Consider the following 6,670-nt stretch of genomic DNA (forward strand, 5'->3'; position numbering starts at 1 on the left):
GTACTACTTAGATTATAATACTGAGTAGCACTCCAGTACTCTTGCCTGGAAAATCCCATGGACAGAGGAGCCTGGTAGGCTGCAGTCCATAGGGTCACTAAGAGTCAGACACGACTGAGTAACTTCACTTTCTCTTTTCACTTTCATGCATTGGAGGAGGAAATGGCAACCCACTCCAGTATTCTTGCCTGGGGAATCCCAGGGACGGGGGAGCCCAGTGGGCTGCCATCTATGGGGTCACACAGAGTCGGAAATGACTGAAGCGACGCAGCAGCAGCAGCAGCAGCAGCAGCAGCAGCAGCATCTAGTGATAATGGCTAAGAAGGATGCTATGTCCTAAGCATTATTATAATTATATGCATTAATTCAATTAACCCTTAAAAAATGAGATAGGTATAATTTTGTTAAAATCTTTTTTGATATTTTACTTGAAATTCCAAATTTGGAAATGTCTGTCTGTCCTATATAAGGAATTGGACAACTTATTTATTAAAAAATTTTGGTTGCTCCTTGCAGCATGAGGGATCTTAGTTCCCCAACCCAGGGACTGAACCCACAACCCCTGTATTGAGAGCATGAAAACTCAACCACTGGAGCCCTGGTGATAGGTATAATATTTTATTTTCTTACTTTGCAATGAGAAAATAGAGGCCCAGAAGCTGAATGGTAGAGACATGGTTTAAGCCTAGGCAGTTTGGTTCTAGAATCCATGCTCTTAAAAATCTCAATGCTATTATTAACTCTTTAGATTGCTGCTGAATGACTCCCAATCTCTAAAGCAGATTTATTATCTTTTGTTAACAAATTACCCCCCAAAAGTGGCCTAAAATAATAAACACTTGTTATCTCATTCAGTTTCTGCAGATCAGGAATCTGACAGTGGCTTGGCTGGGTGACCCTGCCTCAGGGCCTCTCATGAAGTGGCAGTCAGGATGGTATCAGGGGCTACAGTCATCCAAAGGCTTGACTGGGGCTGGAGCACTGCCTTCTAAGGCGGCTCATTCCCACGTGGCCAGGTGGCACTTGTTGGCAGGTGGGCTGCCGTTCCTCGCCATGTGGAGCTCTCCAGACAACTGCCTGTGTGTCCTCAAAGCGTGGCAACTCTCTTTCCCAAGTTGAGTGATCCAAGTAGAAACAAAGTCACAGTATCTTTTTAATACCCAGCCTTGAAGATTCACGCTACCATTTCTGCTATATCCTGCTGGTTATATGGATCACCATGGGAAGGAACTGCATAGGGCATGAATATTGGAGGTAAGAACTGTTTGAGGCTATCTAGGAGGCTGGCGACTGCAGCATATGCTGTTCCAAGACCAGAGCCTATCTGAATTTCCACAGGTAGAGAATCCGCATGTTCAACTCTTTATCTTTTTTTCAAACTTATTTCTTCTTCTGCATTCACTAAATTACTTCCAGTCCCCAATCTAGGAATCTGTAAAACATCCTAACCTCTGACTTCTCTCTCTTACTCTCTCCTCAGTCAATTTCAAATCACTTGCTAAGTTTTGTCAAGTCTATTATTTGTATGTCTTGTAATTTGAGTGACATTCTGAAATTCATATATGCTGTGAACTGAAATGCATCCTCTCCCAAATTCACCTGTTCAGGCACTAATCTCCTCAATGTGATTGTATTTGGAGATAGGAGCTGCAAGGAATAATTTGGGTTAAATGAGGTTCTTAGGATAGAGGCCTTATCCAATAAAATTAGTAAACTTAGAAGAGGCACCAGAGAGTTTGCTCTTTCTATCAGGTGAGGACATGGCAAAAATACAGCTAGCTGTGAGCTGGAAACAGCGCTCTCATCAGAAACCAAACAGGTTGGACCTTGAGCTCAAATTTCTGGCCTCCAGAACTGTGAGAAAATAATTCTGTTGTCTACACCGCCTATTTCATGGCATTTTGTTATGGCAGCCTGAGCAGACGCATACAATATGAAAACAAAAAATCTTGGTTTGTGATTTTACTGTGATATTTTTATTCCTGGGTATAAGCAACTCTAGTTATACCTCCTTCTAGGTCCATTCTGTGACACTCTCTCTGAACTTCCTAGTAGGAAGGACTCTTCTCTGAATTCATGTGGTTCTTTGTTAGTATTTCTCTTGTGGCATACCTAGTTATAATAGTGTTTTGTATGTAAGTGAGTTATCTCTAAGTCATGATGTCTTTAAGGGGAAGGAATATTTTTTTATTTATCCTTGATACTGCTGTTGAAATGAAGAAGCCACCAAAACAAAAAGCTGAATATTTTTGGCTTGCTAAGCAAGAGAGATCTGTGCAGTGTCTCTCTAAACAAAGTAGAAAGCTAGAAATAAATTTTTTTTTTGGTTTATTGAAGTTTGATTGGCAAATTAAAAACTGTATATATTTAAGGTGTATATCTGAAGTTTTGATATACATATACATTGTGAAATCATCCACAATCAAGTAATTAACATAACCATCATCTCACATAGTTACCATTTCAAAATTTTTTAGAGATACTCTTATATAAAGTTTTGGGAAACAGGAACTCCTAGGATTGGCAGAGTTTCAGAAGTGGAGTATATGGGGATTGGCTGACCTTTAGCTATGAAAGTATGGTTCACAGGGGGAGCCTATACCTGACTGTTGGCTTTCAGAAGTATGGATTTGGTGTTGCCATTGGTTAATCAGCATAAATTCAAAACTGATCTGGCAGGTTTCCCCAGTGGCTCAGTGGTAAAGATTCTGCCTGCCAGTGAAGAAGACACAGGTTTGATTCCTGATTCGGGAAGATCCCACAGGCTGTGGAGCAACTAAGCCCATGTGTCACAACTATTGAGCCTGTGCCCTAGAGCCCGGGAGCCACAAATACTGAGCCCCCGTGCAGCAACTACTGAAGCCCATGAACTCTGGAGCCTACGCTCTGCAACAAGAGAAGCCACCACAATGAGAAGCCCCCCCCCCCACAACTACCACAGCTAGAGAAAAGTCCCCCCAGCAAGGAAGACCCAGCATGGCCAAAAATAAATAAATGAATGAATAAATAAAACTTATATAAAAAAACTGATCTGGCAATTCCTTGTACTATATCTGAAGAATCACTGGGCCTTTCCTTGAAGTCCTTTATTCCCAGTATCTAATTTGGTGTTTTATTCAGTTAGTATTAGTTGAGTGAATAAATTAATGAAATTATTTTTTTCTCCCATTCATTCCTTTTCTCTCTTGGTTGCATCTTGCTGCTTGTGAGATCTTAATTTCCCAACCAGGGAATGAATCTGAGCCCTCCACAGTGAAAGCGTGGAGTCCTAACAACTAGTCCACCAGGAAATTCTTTCTCCCACTCAAATTTTAAGTCCACAAGAAATAGTATGCTCCAAAAGTCCATAAAAATAATACCTTAAAAAGAGAAAGACAAAAGCTTTAAACTTATGTGATTTTCCAAAAATAAAGTAAGAAAACTATGATTCATTTACTCACTAGATTATGGTGTGCCCTTTGTTCCTTATCAAGACCATATTACAACATGGAAACATTTTTTATATAATAGTAAGTGAAAGAAAATGATATAAAAATATATAAGAAAGCAAAAACCATACAAATAAAAAATTAAGTAAAAACACCAGAATACTGATCATGGTTTAGACAGGTAAAGTTTTAATTATTATTTTTTCTTTTTTTTATTCTCTAAGTGTCAATATTACTAATATGTCAGTATTACTAATTATAATTATTTTTAAACATTTTCAGGTTATACCCACTCTTTTCTCCTTATCTATGGCACTTAAATCTAAAACAGGAGGAAAGGACTTCACACTTCTACTTCTAACAAAGTTGATTTCATCACTGCCATGCAGGATAGCTCCCCAAGTCTCTGATACAGGAACAGAGAAAGCAGATGTAGACAGGAAAAAAAAAAAAAAGAAAGGAAAACTTTGCCAGGCATAAATTCAGCTTCCCTGGATGGATGTGAGAGTTGGTCTGTGAAGAAGGCTGAGTGCCGAATAATTGATGCGTTTGAACTGTGGTGTTGGAGAAGACTCTTGAGAGCCCTTGGACTGCAAGGAGATCCAACCAGTCCATTCTGAAGGAGATCAGCCCTGGGATTTCTTTGGAAGGAGTGATGCTAAAGCTGAAACTCCAGTACTTTGGCCACCTCATGCGACGAGTTGACTCATTGGAAAAGACTCTGATGCTGAGAGGGATTGGGGGCAGGAGGAGAAGGGGACGACAGAGGATGAGATGGCTGGATGGCATCACGGACTCGATGGCCGTGAGTCTGAGTGAACTCCGGGAGCTGGTGATGGACAGGGAGGCCTGGCGTGCTGTGATTCATGGGGTCACAAAGAGTCGGACACGACTGGGCGACTGACTGAACTGAACTGAACTGAGTATACTAGGGAAGACAAAAAATAATCATTTCCTGCTCTTTTTCCAAGGACCCGCCAACAGGGGCCACATTTGCACCAAAAGGCGGCCCGGGTCTTTGAGAAGTACCACACGCGCCTGGGCAGTGCCTTCCACACCAACAAGCGGGTGTGCGCGGAGACCGCTGTTATTCCCAGCAAGAAGCTCCGCGACAAGATGGCAGGCTACGTCACACATCTGCTGAAGCGGATTCAGAGAGGCCGGGTGAGAGGAATCTCCATCAAGCTGCAGGAGAAGGAGAGACAGAGACAATCACGTGCCTGACATCTCAGCCCTGGAGCAGGAAATCATTGAAGTAGATCCTGACACGAAGGAAATGCTGAAGCTCTTGGACTTGGGTGGTCTGTCCAACCTGCAGGTCACTCAGCCTGCAGTCCAGATGAATTTCAAAACACTGCGTGGAGCCGTTTGAGTCTTTTCTGCTGTGCTGTGATATTTGCAATAAACCTTGAACAACAACAACAAATAATCATTTCCTGTTAGTCCTCAACTTAAATTCATATCAATTCAAACCTGATATTTGTCTCACTGTCCCTCCTGTTCACCTCAATGGCACTCAGACCTGAACTGATGCAGGCCTGGCATAAATTAAGAAGGAAAAGGCTACTCACTCCAGTATTCTGGCCTGGAGAATTCCATGGACTGTATAGTCCGGGGGGTTCCAAAGAGTCGGACACAACTGAGTGACTTTCACTTCACTTCCACTCACTCTCTCATACTCTCCAGAATTGGAAAGACTTAGTCAAACCAACTACTCAATCGCACAATCACAGCTGAGCGACCATATTATCATCTGAGTTTCTCGTCTCCTCTCCCCTCTTCTCCACAGCTTGGATCCTATGTCCTGAACAAGCCCTGGAAGCTCTCTTTCTTTCCCAACCACATGGTGTCCAACACTTGAGTATGACTAGAGGTCAGAAGGACACCTCGACTTTTAGCTATAATTATAGCCACTGTCTGTGGTGCTAATCCGAAGTAAGTACACAAAATTTTATTTAACAGAGAAAAAAAAAAAAAAACTACTACTTAAAAATGCCATTTAGTAGGCAAAATATATTTTAAAAATGAAGACCATAAGAGAGGCATTAGGAAGTGGATCCTTTTGGTGAATTTGAATTTAGAATATACTAATATTTAGTACATTTATTTAGTAAAAATTTAGAATATACTAATATTCAACAAAAAATGCTAGACACCTTAAGTCCTTTTGGAAACAAGGAAAATGAACAAACACAGGAGATGCTGGCATCCAAAAATGATCACCTAAGATGGACACTAAAAGGGAACCAAAATGTCAAAGTTTGATTGCATTCTTTTTCTGACACATTGTCTTATTTTATTCAAATAGTAGTCTGCTCACACATGGCCCAAGAACACTTGAATAATAAAGCAAATATAATCACATATTAAAAATTAGTCTTCAAACATTATAGCCAATGATGCCATAGTGGCCTATGATACGCCAACATAAAACCACATCCACACCTCAGTGGCCACCAAACCATTCAGTAGAGCTTCCTTAACTGTGAGCTGTTTGAAGCTACCAGTTTTAGCACTGTTGATAATGTTTTTCAAGCTCTGAATTGCTATAGGGATCTCAGCAGAGGTTGGAGGAACCAGCTTAACCTTGGCATAGTACCAAAATGTAGCCAATCGAGGCTTCGACTAAGTCACAGCAGCTTTGACCAGCGCCAGGGGCCTTCTCCACGAGTTTACAAATTGGGCCATGGTTCTAGGATGGAGAGCCCATCACCCCAACTGGCCAGCTGAATCTCACTCATCTGCTGATTGCATTTTATTTTGAAAAATATAATTAAATTATAAAGAAAGTATATTTTATCTTCATTTATAATTCCAAAAAATCAAGAATTTACTGTTTTATTGGCATTAGTTTCTGATATCCTTCATCATTGTGTTTGACTTTTACAGACTGATCATTTTTAAAAGAATGTGCATGGGCTTCACTATTTTCCCCTAAAGATCTCTATTAAATATTTTGCTAATTAATTCTTTTTTAAAGCACTTACCTTGTCAACATCCTTGTTGATTTTGTTCTTTGGCTTTTAGATACTAAATCTTGTTTGTCAAAGGCTTTGCCATCTCCAGCATTACTTTCATTAACTTTATGTACCCCTGTAGGTTTGACAAGATTTGCAGTTTCACTTAGAATTCAATTTTCAATGACAAAGACTGGTTGACAGGCACGGATGTAGACCCAGAGAGTGTCTGAGGAGAAGAGTTCACTAGATTATAATTTCAAGCTATGTTTTAAATGCAAGGAT

At 40.5% G+C, this 6,670-nt stretch overlaps 2 pseudogenes; one reads left to right on the forward strand and one right to left on the reverse strand.

Moving 5' to 3' along the window:
- The first annotated feature begins 1,760 nt into the window (after nt 1-1,760).
- LOC138421171 (small ribosomal subunit protein eS17-like) lies at nt 1,761-4,800 on the forward strand (annotated as a pseudogene).
- A 946-nt stretch (nt 4,801-5,746) lies between these two features.
- On the reverse strand, nt 5,747-6,116 carry LOC138929760 (ATP synthase subunit g, mitochondrial pseudogene; annotated as a pseudogene).
- Nucleotides 6,117-6,670: the final 554 nt, after the last annotated feature.

Source organism: Ovis canadensis, chromosome 15, assembly GCF_042477335.2.
Source record: "Ovis canadensis isolate MfBH-ARS-UI-01 breed Bighorn chromosome 15, ARS-UI_OviCan_v2, whole genome shotgun sequence".
Taxonomy (NCBI): domain Eukaryota; kingdom Metazoa; phylum Chordata; class Mammalia; order Artiodactyla; family Bovidae; genus Ovis; species Ovis canadensis.